The 13,128-nt window shown below is 32.5% G+C and overlaps 1 protein-coding gene across 3 annotated transcripts in view; it reads right to left on the bottom strand.

The window, feature by feature from the left end:
• Window positions 1–1,926, bottom strand: part of LOC139095195 (junctional adhesion molecule 2A-like) — a 41,273-nt gene extending 39,347 nt beyond the window's left edge. The window contains exon 1 of one of the 3 annotated variants that reach the window (XM_070646474.1): window positions 1,240–1,926. The gene's annotated coding sequence lies outside the window, so the exon portion shown is untranslated. The remainder of the gene's footprint in view (window positions 1–1,239) is intronic. The other 2 variants (XM_070646475.1, XM_070646476.1) reach the window with 2 other exon arrangements.
• Between the last annotated feature and the right edge of the window lie 11,202 nt (window positions 1,927–13,128).

Raw genomic sequence — 13,128 nt, 5'->3', positions numbered from 1 at the left:
AGAGGAAATTGAAAAAGTTTTTTTTTTCTCTTTTTTCTTGCTTTAAATTACAGGGAAAAAGAATGGCTTTATCAGTTCCTTTCTTGGAATTGGACGAGCGCATTTTTGAGGGATGGTGTTTAAAGTATTTGGATTAAGTGACTAGATAAAGCTGCTTTCAAAAGTCAAAAATGGAAAAGCTGTGAGAATTATTCACGAATTTAAATAAATTCACTTAGAGTATGAGATGGAGCAGCCTTGGTGCCGCCAAATTTTTTTGAATAAGCCATGAGCCGTTTTTCGAAAAAAAAAAGAAAATAAATTTATTGCTGTAAAAAAAGGGTTGTTCACTACTGCCTTAGAGTCAGGGATGGAGCAGCAACTATATCAGCTAGTATGCTTCTCAGCCTGAGGATTGATTCTTTACTCATATTCAATGCTCAAAACTCGAATTCCTTAATATTTGCCCTAAACACCCGAGTGCTAAAATATCGATCTAGCATGAATCTAAGAATCACAGCTAATTTTATATAAATTAGGAATTATGGATACTGTCTCGAAAAGCACATGACATATAAAAATCTGCAAATCTAGTCTGGGTAAGAGTCATGCTGTTCAGCGATTTTTGACTGAAAATCCATCCTTAACACAGCATGACTCTGGCTCCAGAACAAATTCGATGAAATCCAGCCTAAGACTGAGGACTGAGTCAGTCTCGTGCATTTCTATGTCCTATATGCTTTCCAGGTACACTGATCTACAAGAATCACATCATCAATAATTCATTGCTGCAACTTCCTATCTCTTAACATTCAATTTAAATCCTAAAGTTAGTCTAGTATGCGATTCAACAATCGAAAAACTGACAAAATAAGAATCACATCCAAAAGGTTCAATATCCTTTTGTTAACAAAATTTCAACTAACATTATCACATCCTCATACTTATCATGTCAAAAGTTCTTAATTAAGAAACTTTCAATTACTTTTTAGCAGCTGTCATTGAATTATTTTTGAGATTCAAAACTTTCAAAGAGCAAAAGTCACACAGTTGCTAATGAAAAGTGACATCCTGTCAACTCGATGATTTTCAGAGTCAATGACAATTTTCATAGAAATTCAAATTGCTGTCTTCAACTTTAGGTATTCAAAACTTCACAAGAAATTTTCCATCCCCAAAAAAATGCGCTCCAACAATTCCAACCCCACAGCACACATCCATACTCATCACATTCAATGAGCATTTTATATAGACACTCACATAAATATGACAATTCAAGTAGAAAAAAGTATAAAAAATAAAAAACTTTTTTATGCCAATTTATATTCAGCTCCGAAAAAAATGTTAAGCTAATTGATTTTAATTACAAAGTTTAATCTATGTCATATGGAGCGTGTGAGATGCCTTTTTTTCATTCCATAATCACACTGACACATGAAACTCGGTTCTTCCTTTATGTTTCTGTCCGGTCTTTACATCCGCTTTTTTGGTTTTGCCCATAGGCTTTATACACAAAATGTTTTGTTTTAGGTCGCAGTTCCACTAATTCAATTGGCATAAGCTATAAATATTTCATTTTTTATTTCACACAATTGAATTATTAATAAATGTCGTTTAGTTCTTATTCACATTTGCCGCATGCCAATCTCATGACTTATTTGGTGAGCATCAACGGCACCAACATAAACACCCAAATAATTTCATCTGATGAATTACATCAATCATCTTTGAAGCACAAAATAGTCTGTTGTGGGGTCACAAGTTTGAATCAATGATTCCTTAAAGATTTTTCTTGACAGTCATGCATAAAAGTTCCTTCACATGATTCTCACATTTGAATAACCTTGAATGTTCCTTTTTTTTCTTCTTAAAAAACAGAAATCTTTATTTTTTTTTTTTTTGTTTATTTCCGTGCCGAATCTGCGGACTCGGTGTTGATTGCGTCTAAACAATTCAATGTTTTAGGATATACTGATTCCTTTTGATTTTTCACACTGCTCTGTTGTATGTCGTGTGTTGTGAGACTGACATTTACCACAGATTCTCAAAATATTCAATTGCGCATGCCTTTACCCCACCATAAGGATTGATATTCCAATGGAATATGTGAAATGATAACATGATGTGAATGGAAGTCGGAATATTTATGTCAAAGGCTACATATGTTAGATGTATGAACTATTCTATCCACAATTTGCCCCATTTTTCGCCATATATTGATAACAATTAATTTTCCTTGGAAAATGCCACTAATGAATATCGAAAAGTAACAATTTAATGTTTTATGTGAATTTTGTGCTTGTTTCATTGGTTATGTCTACAAACTGTTGAATTACTCCCTTGTGGCTTTTTCTTTTTCACTTTTATTGACTCATTTCATATGAGAATAATTTTTCTACTTCTATTGCTACTAAAACTCAATTCATTCTAAAGCAAATAAAGGATATGCTGCTTATTTTTGGGGAGGATAATACTCAACAAGTTTCATGACCTTATTTGGTTTGCCAATTAATAATTTTTTTTTGTTTTTTTGCTTCTTGTTTGTTTTAAAAAGTGACATGTTCAGGTAACGGATAATAAATCCATATTTATACAGATGGTTTACTCAGGAATCATTTTTAATCCTCGATTCCTTGCAGGGAATTTTTGTCAAGTTTCTAGAAATTTTAGGGGAAATTCAACAATTTGAAATGTGAATAATTGATGGAAGAGCTCTAAATCGGCTGAGATTATACTGAACTACATGCCGGCTGTTAAAACCTAGGAATTGACTTAACGTAGATCCAAACAAATCATACCAAGTTGAATTTAGTCAAAAATTTGGTTCAACCAGACCAGTTTCCAGTTTAGTCAAAAATTGAAGACCAGTAGACCAAAAACGCAGACTTGCAGCCTTGGACCAACTACAAGGTACTGTCCCGTACAACCAAGAAATGCAGCATGTGGTCTAAAATACTGTAAGTACAGACTTGCAGCTCTCAAGCGAAATTTACGTCGATTGAACCGAATAGACTTGACTCAAATGTAAGCTATGCTCTAGGTTTTCCCCCAATAATTGCATACGAGATCAGTAATTCAGCCAAACTAGCAGATGCAGCAGAACTAAATTCAATTTATGTCTCTAGAATCTCAATCAAAATAGACATTTGAATTTGGTTTGACAGTTGCAGGCTTTTAGCATACTGTCAATTCTACTTCCATAAAAACAATCACAAACCGATCAGAACTTAGTCAAAAATCTCAAATGACTAGTTCCTATTTAAAATTAAGTTTGTTCTTCTTTTATCAATCTCCAAAATTCTCTTATCATGAATGTTAATCCAGTTAGTCACAAAAGTATTTTCAACATCACAAAATTGCATTCTTCATGAATGACAAAATTTTCGTCATGAAATCCCACAAAATATTCACAATGGATTCCATTTCATTCATGAAAATAATCTTTATTTGCAGCTCCCTTCAATTTGAAAAATTAAATGGGAGGAGGTGTTTGGGGAATTGGTAAAAAGTATGACATGTATGTGTCAACATCATACATAAATTTATACTGAAAATTCATGCATTGAAAAGTTTTTTTTTTTATCCATGATAATTATCTGAGTTTTATTACTTCAATTTGTGCTTTTTTGGGGAAAGTTTAAAATTAAACAGAATAAAAAAATGTGTGAATGTGAAATGAGAATTTATATTGAGTGAGAAATATGAGACTTAATTAGCGAGTATGTATGCGGATATATTAAAGTTTGTGGATGTATGTCAATTGTATGAATAAATTGGAACAAGCTTTAAATTTACTTTAATTTTAAATATTTTTTGTAAAATTGAAAATTTAACAGTTGAAAAATTCAAATTTAAAATGACCGTTAAAATTCAATTTTGAAAAGTTCGTTAATTTGTTCCATAATTAGAAATTAATTCACAGAAATCTAAAAAACATCAAAAATTCTATTTTTTGTAAATTTCAAATTTTTGAACGAAATTGATGATTATATTCAAATTTATTTCAAAAATCAGTCGATTCATCAATTGACGATACTGATTCAAAAGTCAGACTCAGACCAAACCCACGCAATATAAAGCCTAAACAAGGCTAAAATGTATTTAATTAACCTAATTAAGTTTTATTCAAAATTATTAGAATCCTTAAAAAGAAGTCTCTCAATTTTTCAAACCTGTTCATGCAGAACTGTTCAGTGTAAATCAAAATAAATCAACAATAAATTCACTCTTCCTTGAAATATGAAAAATTATTAACCATTTATAAGTTACAGTTTATAAATCATTACAATTTTAAATTTATTGAAATTCACAACAAAATTGAATAACATTCACTTCTTTTTTTATAAATCTTTGCCATAAATCAATTTTTGTTTTGGATTTGCTCTTCTGACACAAAATAAAAATTGTTTCCCAATTTCCTCGTGATCCGATAAAACAACAAGAGTGAGGTAATGTTGAAGGTAATAACATGAAAATGTGAAAAGTAAAAATAAAAAAAAAAAGATGAAGAACAAAAAAATTTTTTCATGATTATTTCGGCTTCAATAAAAATCAGCAGCAACAAAAATAACAACATAAAGTTCAGAAAAAGGAAATAAAAAGAAGAATAAATATCAGAGAGGAATTTCCTTGTGGATGTTTTTGACGAGAATTTTTTTTTTTGATGATTATCCGGGTATGATTTTTGCTTATTCTTGCACGTGTCAAGTATTTTAAGTCTTTTTACTCTTTGTAGATTTGGAAATTTTTGAGTTTAGGGTCTCTATTGAATTCTTATTCAAAAACTGATCCTTTTAGGATACAAAGTGCTTGCTCATTTCAGAGATAGAGACTCATAAGCACACTTGATTTTGATTATGCTCTCAAATTTAAGACGTTTGAGAGCAAGATTGACTTTTTAAGCAACGAGATATTCCCACTAAAATTCAAAATTTAAAGATTTTTAGAAGCTATTGGAATTTGATTTGTGTCAAAAATTGATGACCAATCCGTGTCAGGATATATCTTCAAATAATGGATTGAAAGCCTATTCAAAAACTTCGTCTGTAATGTTACAGTCCCAAAAAGCATTATAGGAATAGTCTGCTTACAATCTGCTATCAATAAAATCAAGCAAAAAAGATAAGCCCAACCATTTTGAAATATACTTCTCGCATTGAGTGAGAATCGAACTCACGCTCTTAGAATTTAAGATTAAATCAAGGTTAAATGTATTTTTGGTTTCTTCATCAAATTGACCAAATGCCATATTAAACTATGAATCTGGTTTTATAAGGATTATTCGTGCTATTGTTGATGCAGCTTCACATATGAATTTCCAACAGCCACACCATGTCTATCTAAATTTCAATTGTTGTCTACTTTTCAAGACTTACTTATTTCATAGATCGTACAGATCAATTGTGATCCACAGGCTAATTTCCATAAAAAGTATCAAAAAAGCATCTCAAAATTCCCTCAAGGGAACGAATCCTCGGAACAAAGAATGAGAAAAAAATTCAATTTCACATATTATCGACGAAGTAAATTTTTGGGTTGCGCCATAATTTTACCCTTCTTCTTCTTACTTTATTTTGCCTCGTTTTTTTTTCAACCAAAAGAAGAAAAAAAAACTTCAATTTAACTTTTTTTTTCACAAATGATTAAGCATTTTCCGATTTACAGATTCTTTCGTCTGTAATTTGATTTTCCGTTTACATTTTGTGTGTGTAATTTTTTGTTAAAACCCAAACGCCCGCTTTTCGGCATCGGAATCATCGCAATCTTCCCTTAAAATGTTCAACTTTTTTCCCATTCTTCTTTGCAATGAAAAATTGATTTGCTCCTTTTACACGAATAGTTACTTACAGTTACTCAATTCTTTTTTTGCCTTTTCGCAGAAGCACCAGCAACAGCACAAACAACAGCCATCTTTATACCAGGGTAGATATAAAGGGGTATGAGAAAGTTGAAATTAGGATAAAACAGAGAAGATGATAAAAGAATGAGACACATTCGGTGACGAATAGAAGGAAAGGCAAAAGAACTGGAATTTAATAAAGTCACATTTACAGCAGAAGGTAGCAGCAAAAAGTTTCTCCTGTTGTGCGAGAAGAAATAACAGCAAAAAGTTAAGGAAAATATTTTTCTATGGTCGACAACTGATGGAAACACATTCTTGTTGCATTAGTTTCTGTGTCAAAATTGTGCTAGTTTTTTTTGGAAATAAGTTAGTTGTTGTTGTTGAGATTGCAAGGAAAATTTTTACCGCATTTTGGTATTTTTTATTGCCAGCATTGGAGATTGAGGAAAGTTTTTATCATTGATTGCTTAAAATTGGAGATAAAAATTGTTGTTTTTGTAGCTGAAAGGTTCAAAAATAAGATTAGGGGTTGTTCGTCAGTGACGTGATATGGGAGGGAGAATGTGGAAGGTTTGGACATTTCATAAATGCTTATCATGTACATTGATGGTCGATTTACATTAAAAGTCATCAAAAAATGAGTTTAAACAGCTTCTCTCACTTTTTTTGATCAGCATAAACTGATTTGCATCCATATGGCAACAATACAGCTAACATCCTTTCCGAGATAGCAGCCACCCATCACCCAAGATCAAATAATCCCGATTAAACCAGTTTCACATATCTCAATTCCAAAATCCATCATTAGTATTAAACATCATCCCTAAACTAACCCCATACTTACTTACTATATTTACTTCTTTGACTTGGGCGTTCGTGAGCCCATTGCCGCACGGAGAGAACGTCTAAAGTCGGCTCTATCCTTGGAGAACTTCTGCCAGTTCAGAATGTAGAAGACAAACTTACGATTAAAAGTTTACACGACCAAAAAAAAATCAAAAATTCCCAGCACAGTTCCACCATTCCACCCTAAATATAATCTTCATTTCGATTAGCTTTTAAACTTCCACATCTGATATTGATCCCATGCTATCTCATCGTCTCTCATTACTTTACCATACGTCAAGTCACCTGAGGATACCATGAAGATTACACTTTATAGATAAGAAGATGAAGGCAAAAGAATTTTCCAATCAAATTTAATATCTGGCTGATATCAGACACTTTAAGGCTCATATGGCCAACAAATTATGTTAAGTTCATGTCAAAAGTTTACAACACATTACAAACATATGGGCATGTTATTGTTGGTTTTTGTCTATTAAAGAAGACGGAGGTTGAAAGGTAAATAATGCCTTGTGTACGCATTTCACATTTATGGCTAAATGCGAATTCACAAAGGCACTTGGGTGGGTGGCAATAAATAAAAAATTTAATGCTTTTGAACGAAAATATTGTTAAGGTGGGTGAGATTTGGTGTGTTTATGCTGAATTTAAGGCTTTCTTATAAATTGAAAAAATTGAATTATTCAAATTTTCAAAAATATTCAGCTTAACCTTAAGCTGAACAAAAAAGTACAAAAAGAAAATTCATTTCCAACAAATTTACGTCATTGAAATCAATCAATACAGCCAATTAATCCTCAAGTTTCACAATTCACATCTTCAATTTTATCTTTAATACCAAATCTTTATTGGAACATTCTCCCTTTGATGACCTATACAAACACATAAGTTAACCGTAATCGTATAAACACTATTCTATTCATCTATTCAACTAAAGATTTAATCAATGTACAACATAATGATTTACATTTAACGCCCTTCCTTTTTATTCATTAGAGCTTCTCTTTTTTTGGTCTTCTTTTCTTCTCTTTTTTTGATGTGCTTTTAGCATGTTCTTTATTGAGAAGCGTTTCTTGACTTGGTCTGTTGTCTGTTTGTCTGACTGGATCAGGAAATTAGTATTTAAAGGACTTTGGATGTCCCAAACAGCATAATGCGACGAATTTCATTTCTTGCCATAAAAAGGATTGAATTCAGCTGTCATGTAGCACTCAGGGCATTCTCAAGTCTTGTCGTCAATTGGGCAACATAGCGGTGACCTGACGACTGCATTGAGCTAGTCGGGAATATTTATCAAATTAACAGAATGAAATATACAGGAAATATTTTTTAGTTTGGCTTTTTCCGGCGTCAAGAGTCAGTTTAGTGCTAAATTAGCTATTTGTATTGACTTTAAGGAACTACTAACTCTGCCACATTGAATAATTCCAAAGAATTTTCCCTTAAAAATTCAAAACAACTTCTCGAAATCCTCAATTCCCAGTCTAATCCCTGTCAACATTCCAAATTAAAGACGTCACTTAAATACAGCATCTAAACCTTACTTACATTCCTAATATTTAATCCTCCCTCTATTTTTTTGTAGTTTCGAATCAAAATTAAACATATTTACTTTCAAAAGAATGAACACAATCTGAAAGCTCATTAATTGCAGCAATCAAACAAGATTACAAACTGCAATCAATTGTAATATGGCAAGTTGATGTTAAGCTGAACAAAAAAGAAAATAATATAAGAAAAGCAATGGGTGGGAGATGTTGAAAAAAAGGAGAGGAAAAATCTGCTTAGTCGTTTGATTTTATATTGGAGGGAAATTCATATTAAAGAATTGGAGTCAGTAAGTTCAAGTAGAAAAATTGTTGGAATGGGGGAATCTGGTGGACAATAAAGAGTTGATTAAGAATTTGTTCTCACTTGATTTAGAGTGGATTTTGAAGATATTAAAGGAAGAGGATTTGAATTGCTGGAATCAACAGAATTTAATGACTTTTTAACATTAGGAGTTGAGTTTAAGTGAATGGTCGGAAATCACGTAGCACTTAGAGCAGTGATAGGCAACCTTTTATTTTTTGCTGAACACCTTAGTGGTTAACTTTGACTAAAACCAAGCACGGCTTACGATTCATGGAATTTTCTCAAATTATTAAGAATGCACCAGCATACCGCGGCACACAGGTTGCCCACCACTGACTTTGTTGTTTGCAATTCTTTTATGTAAATTTTAGGTCATGATTTTGATACAAAGCAATACGGGCGGAGACAAAAAAGGGGATCTAAAACCGCTACTGCACGGACCACACATATCAATTGCGATTGATGGCCTTCCTTGGATGACGTATACTTACTCATTTGCTTTAATCATGACCTGACTTGAGCCTAGGTTACTGTCCACTTCTCAAAAATGTATGATGTATGACACAGGGTCTATTAATGACCACATCTCAAATATGGATGGCAAATGACAAAATATCAAGCTATTGCTGGCTTTAAATTGTCGATTTTCAATATGAAATGCATTACTGTCTCTATAAACAGCTTCCTTCCATCAGTTCTTTGGTCGCCCTGATGATCTTTTGCCCAATGAAGCTTCTAAAGTTCTCCCAACAATTTTGATCTTTGCTCCAAACCACTTACATTATAAAAGCTCAGCTTATACCTCAAAATTGACATTTTTACAATAAAAATCCGCTCAGAATAAAATTAATGCACAGAAATATTTTTTTCTCATAAAACCTGCAATATCTGCAAAATAAATTTTCCTCTTATTCATTCTTATTCAAACTGCAATTGATGAATTATTACAGTAATATATAAATATCATTTTCTGAACTAGTTTGAGATTCCGATTTCAATTTTTCTGCTTCTCTATCAATTTCATTTCATCACTGATTCCTCAACTACGCAAACTATCTCAATTTTATTGTACTCCACACCATATTTTTCATTTAAATTTTTTTTTTTTTGTTCCTCATTCTTCTTTATTCGAGATTCGATGATTTTTCGCATTTTCATTCGATATTATTGAATGTTGTCGATGAAAAAAAATATATAATAATATTGAAAGATTTTTGCACAATCACAAATTTATTTTCAAAGAGAAACTTCTTTTCCTTCCTTCATTTTGTACGGCAATGATGAGGAGAAAGAAGAATCTAATCCCGAGCAACACAATCGTAGAAGGCTTTGACAGGGAGATTTTATGGGAGGTCACAGAAAAGTTTTGAGCTGTTCGGAGTGTGTAGGGAAGTCACAGAAAAGTTTTGGACAGTTCGGAGTGTGTAGGGAGGTCACAGAAAAGTTTTGAGTAGTTCGGACTGTGTCACAGAAAAGTTTTAAGCAGTTCGGAGTGTGTAGGGAGGTCACAGAAAGGTTCAGAGTGTGTAGGGAGGTCACAGAAAAGTTCAGAAACCCTACCTGTGTCTCTCGGGAGTCAGTATGAAGCACAACGAAAAAAAAATTGTTTCATTCTATCTATTTATCGCTGTCAGCAATAACTTTTCATCTGAAATTGTAATGATGACGTTGCTAGATTTTTCACATCATGTATCCTTATTAAAGACTCCTTACATTTTACATCTATATTGTATGAAAATAGTAAATATGTGAGAATTTTTCTTTATTAAATTAATTTAATTCCCATGTGATCGTTTAAAGCTTGTCCAAGTATTATTGAACAATATAATAAAAATGGTCAGCATAAAGTGTATTGTGGAGGTTTTCATTGTGTTTATCTTCACACTTTCTTCGTTATATTTATTGATAATTATTGTGATATTTGCACAAGTTTTGCTTATTTTTCCTTCTTTTGACCTCCATTACTCAACTCATGGGTAAACAACTTTTATAGTACTTTTTTTTATTAGCAGTGGGAGCTATTTTACTCATTTTTTTCATTGGTTTGGTCTATGCTGATTGTTTTAAGAGCTTCTGCTGCTTGAGCTGGCTTTAAGAACTTAAAGTGACCTAAATTAGTAGAAATATTGGACAGAATGATGAGATTTTGCTTCAGTTATTAAAAATGTGGTTCTTCTGCGGTTCTTGGGAATCAAAACTACGTGCTTGGATGAGAAATGTTGCAGATCTTTGGTATATTGTTTAACTATTCGACCTAATTATTGCATAAACACGTTTTTATATAGTTTGACTAATTTTCATGTCTATAGCTTACAATATAGCTTTCTTTACCGTATTCTCCAGTTTCCCGACTCACTCTAACTTCTCGGCAGACTTGAAACCTTAATTTTCACTTCACTTCAACTCCACAGCAACAGTTAATACAATTTAAATTATTATTTGATAAAGTAGCTTTATATTTTTGAGGAATTAGCTTTAAAAACACAGCAAAACACTCAAACCTTGTTCAAACCTCAACAATTTTCATTCACGAAATTCTGAGAAAATTTGAGGAAAAAATATATTTTGTCGAATTATGTCTCGAACTTTTTTTTTTCATTGAGTACTTTCAAAGAAATTATATTGCCACGAGACACGATTTGTAATTGTTCGTTGTAAAATAAATTATATCATAATATGTTGTTCGATGAACATTAATGGAATACAGGAGCGTCGGTAGGGGTCGGTTTTCTTAAGTATACTCTTAGTCAGAGGCGTTGAAAGGAATATTGAATCAATTCCTTGAATATATTTATGTTTTTGCCATAGTCAAAAGAATGATTGGGGCATACTTCATAAGCTATCTCCAGAATCTCTGATACGATCCAGAAATTCTCTTTTGAGGTTAAAAATTGTTTGAAACATTTTCGAGGAATTTAAGCTCAAGTCTACTCAAATTTCATATAAAGCTACATTATCAGCTGTTTCATACAAATTCTACGTCTGCAAAATAAACTGAACAAAACCAGGAACGGTTCTACAATTTCACAATCAATCAATTCGAACCTAATCATCATCAATAAAAAATCGCTGACTCCACTCCTGATTGGCAAGAAGAAAACATATAATGCCCTGTGGATGTGAATCAACAATACATTACACGCGTAAAAACTTTTCGGTGTTATTTCCAAAAACTTCATATTTGTTGTTTTTGAGAAATGAAAATCGGCTTTATGGCCAACATTTAGAGTAGGAAGAAGAAGTTCAATGTAGAATGTCACGTTCAAAAATTCATAATCATCAATTTTCACAAATCATTAGATTCATAATCAAAATTGTTGTGACAGATGAGGAATCTTGTCAGTGACAGTTATATCCAATTATAGACTTTTTATGCAAATGAAAAGACTTCACTAAAAATGCAGGAAATATTCATAAAAGTCTGCTCAGATCGAATCAGAGCTTGAGGTTAACTAGAACAGGCTTTCCCGATTTCCCAGTTCCACATGATTTACGGGACGCGAGACGAGACCGGGACGGAACAGGAAATTCCAGCTAATTTTCGGTCAGTTGTAGTGAAAGCCTAGACTTGAGCATTATGTGAATTATATTCGAAATTAGTAGATTCTCCCAACAGCATCTTAGTCGATTTGCAGCTCTGGATTGAACAAAGGATTTAAAAAAAATTAATTAAATTTAAAACTTCATTATATCCAAATTAATATAAATTGCACTTTATTGCAGACAAGTTAATAGACATCAGTAATTTTTTCATGAACATCTGAAGCTCTCAATACAAGTCCATCAATTTCATTAACTGTCAACTGTTTGATGTTTCATTAATTACATAAATGCATGCTCAATTTCCCTTTGTTGCCCGTTGGGGACTTAAATTCAGTTACTCATTACATGTCGACATTTAATATCCTTTGTTCTTCAAAAATAGAACCAAAATTTCATGCTCGATTGAAATGTCTTGCCTAGATGCTATTTAATATATTTTGAACAATGCAGATCAGAAATTGTTTTCTTTGAAGACATTTTAATGAAATTTAATGCTTCATCACACAAACTTTTTCCTTTTTCTTTAATCAAAAAACTTTTTCATTATTAACGCTGAAAAACACATTGGATGAGATAAAAATATCAAATTTCAGCATCACAAGCAATTTGTGTCATGTAAAACAATACTTGTACCTTGATATTGATAAGTTTGCTGTGCACTGATGGCGTCATGGATTTGAGGTTTTTAAGGTATTGAAATATTGTATCAAATTTAGCTTTGGGAAGGTGCAGACAGTTATGTCATCAAAGGAGATGATTGAATTGTACTATAAAGTGATTGAATGCGGTAGGCTAGGGAACTAACGTAGATAAGGTGTCATTCAGAGATGTAGCCAGAACATCAGGTGGAGGTTGACCTCCAAATACGTCCTTGTTATCATTAGTCGCAAGCCAGAGCTCGAAGTCGGATTTTATATTGAGTCGAGTAGACCTGAGTCGAGTAGACCTGAGTCGAGTAGACCTGAGTCGAGTAGACCTGAGTCGAGTAGACCTGAGTCGAGTAGACCTGAGTCGAGTAGACCTGAGTCGAGTAGACCTGAGTCGAGTAGACCTGAGTCGAGTAG

Source organism: Chironomus tepperi, unplaced genomic scaffold (genome assembly GCF_022539635.2).
Source record: "Chironomus tepperi strain 1889 unplaced genomic scaffold, CSIRO-AGI_Ctep_v1 contig_363, whole genome shotgun sequence".
NCBI lineage: Eukaryota > Metazoa > Arthropoda > Insecta > Diptera > Chironomidae > Chironomus > Chironomus tepperi.
This window is presented reverse-complemented; position numbering and strand designations above follow the sequence as displayed.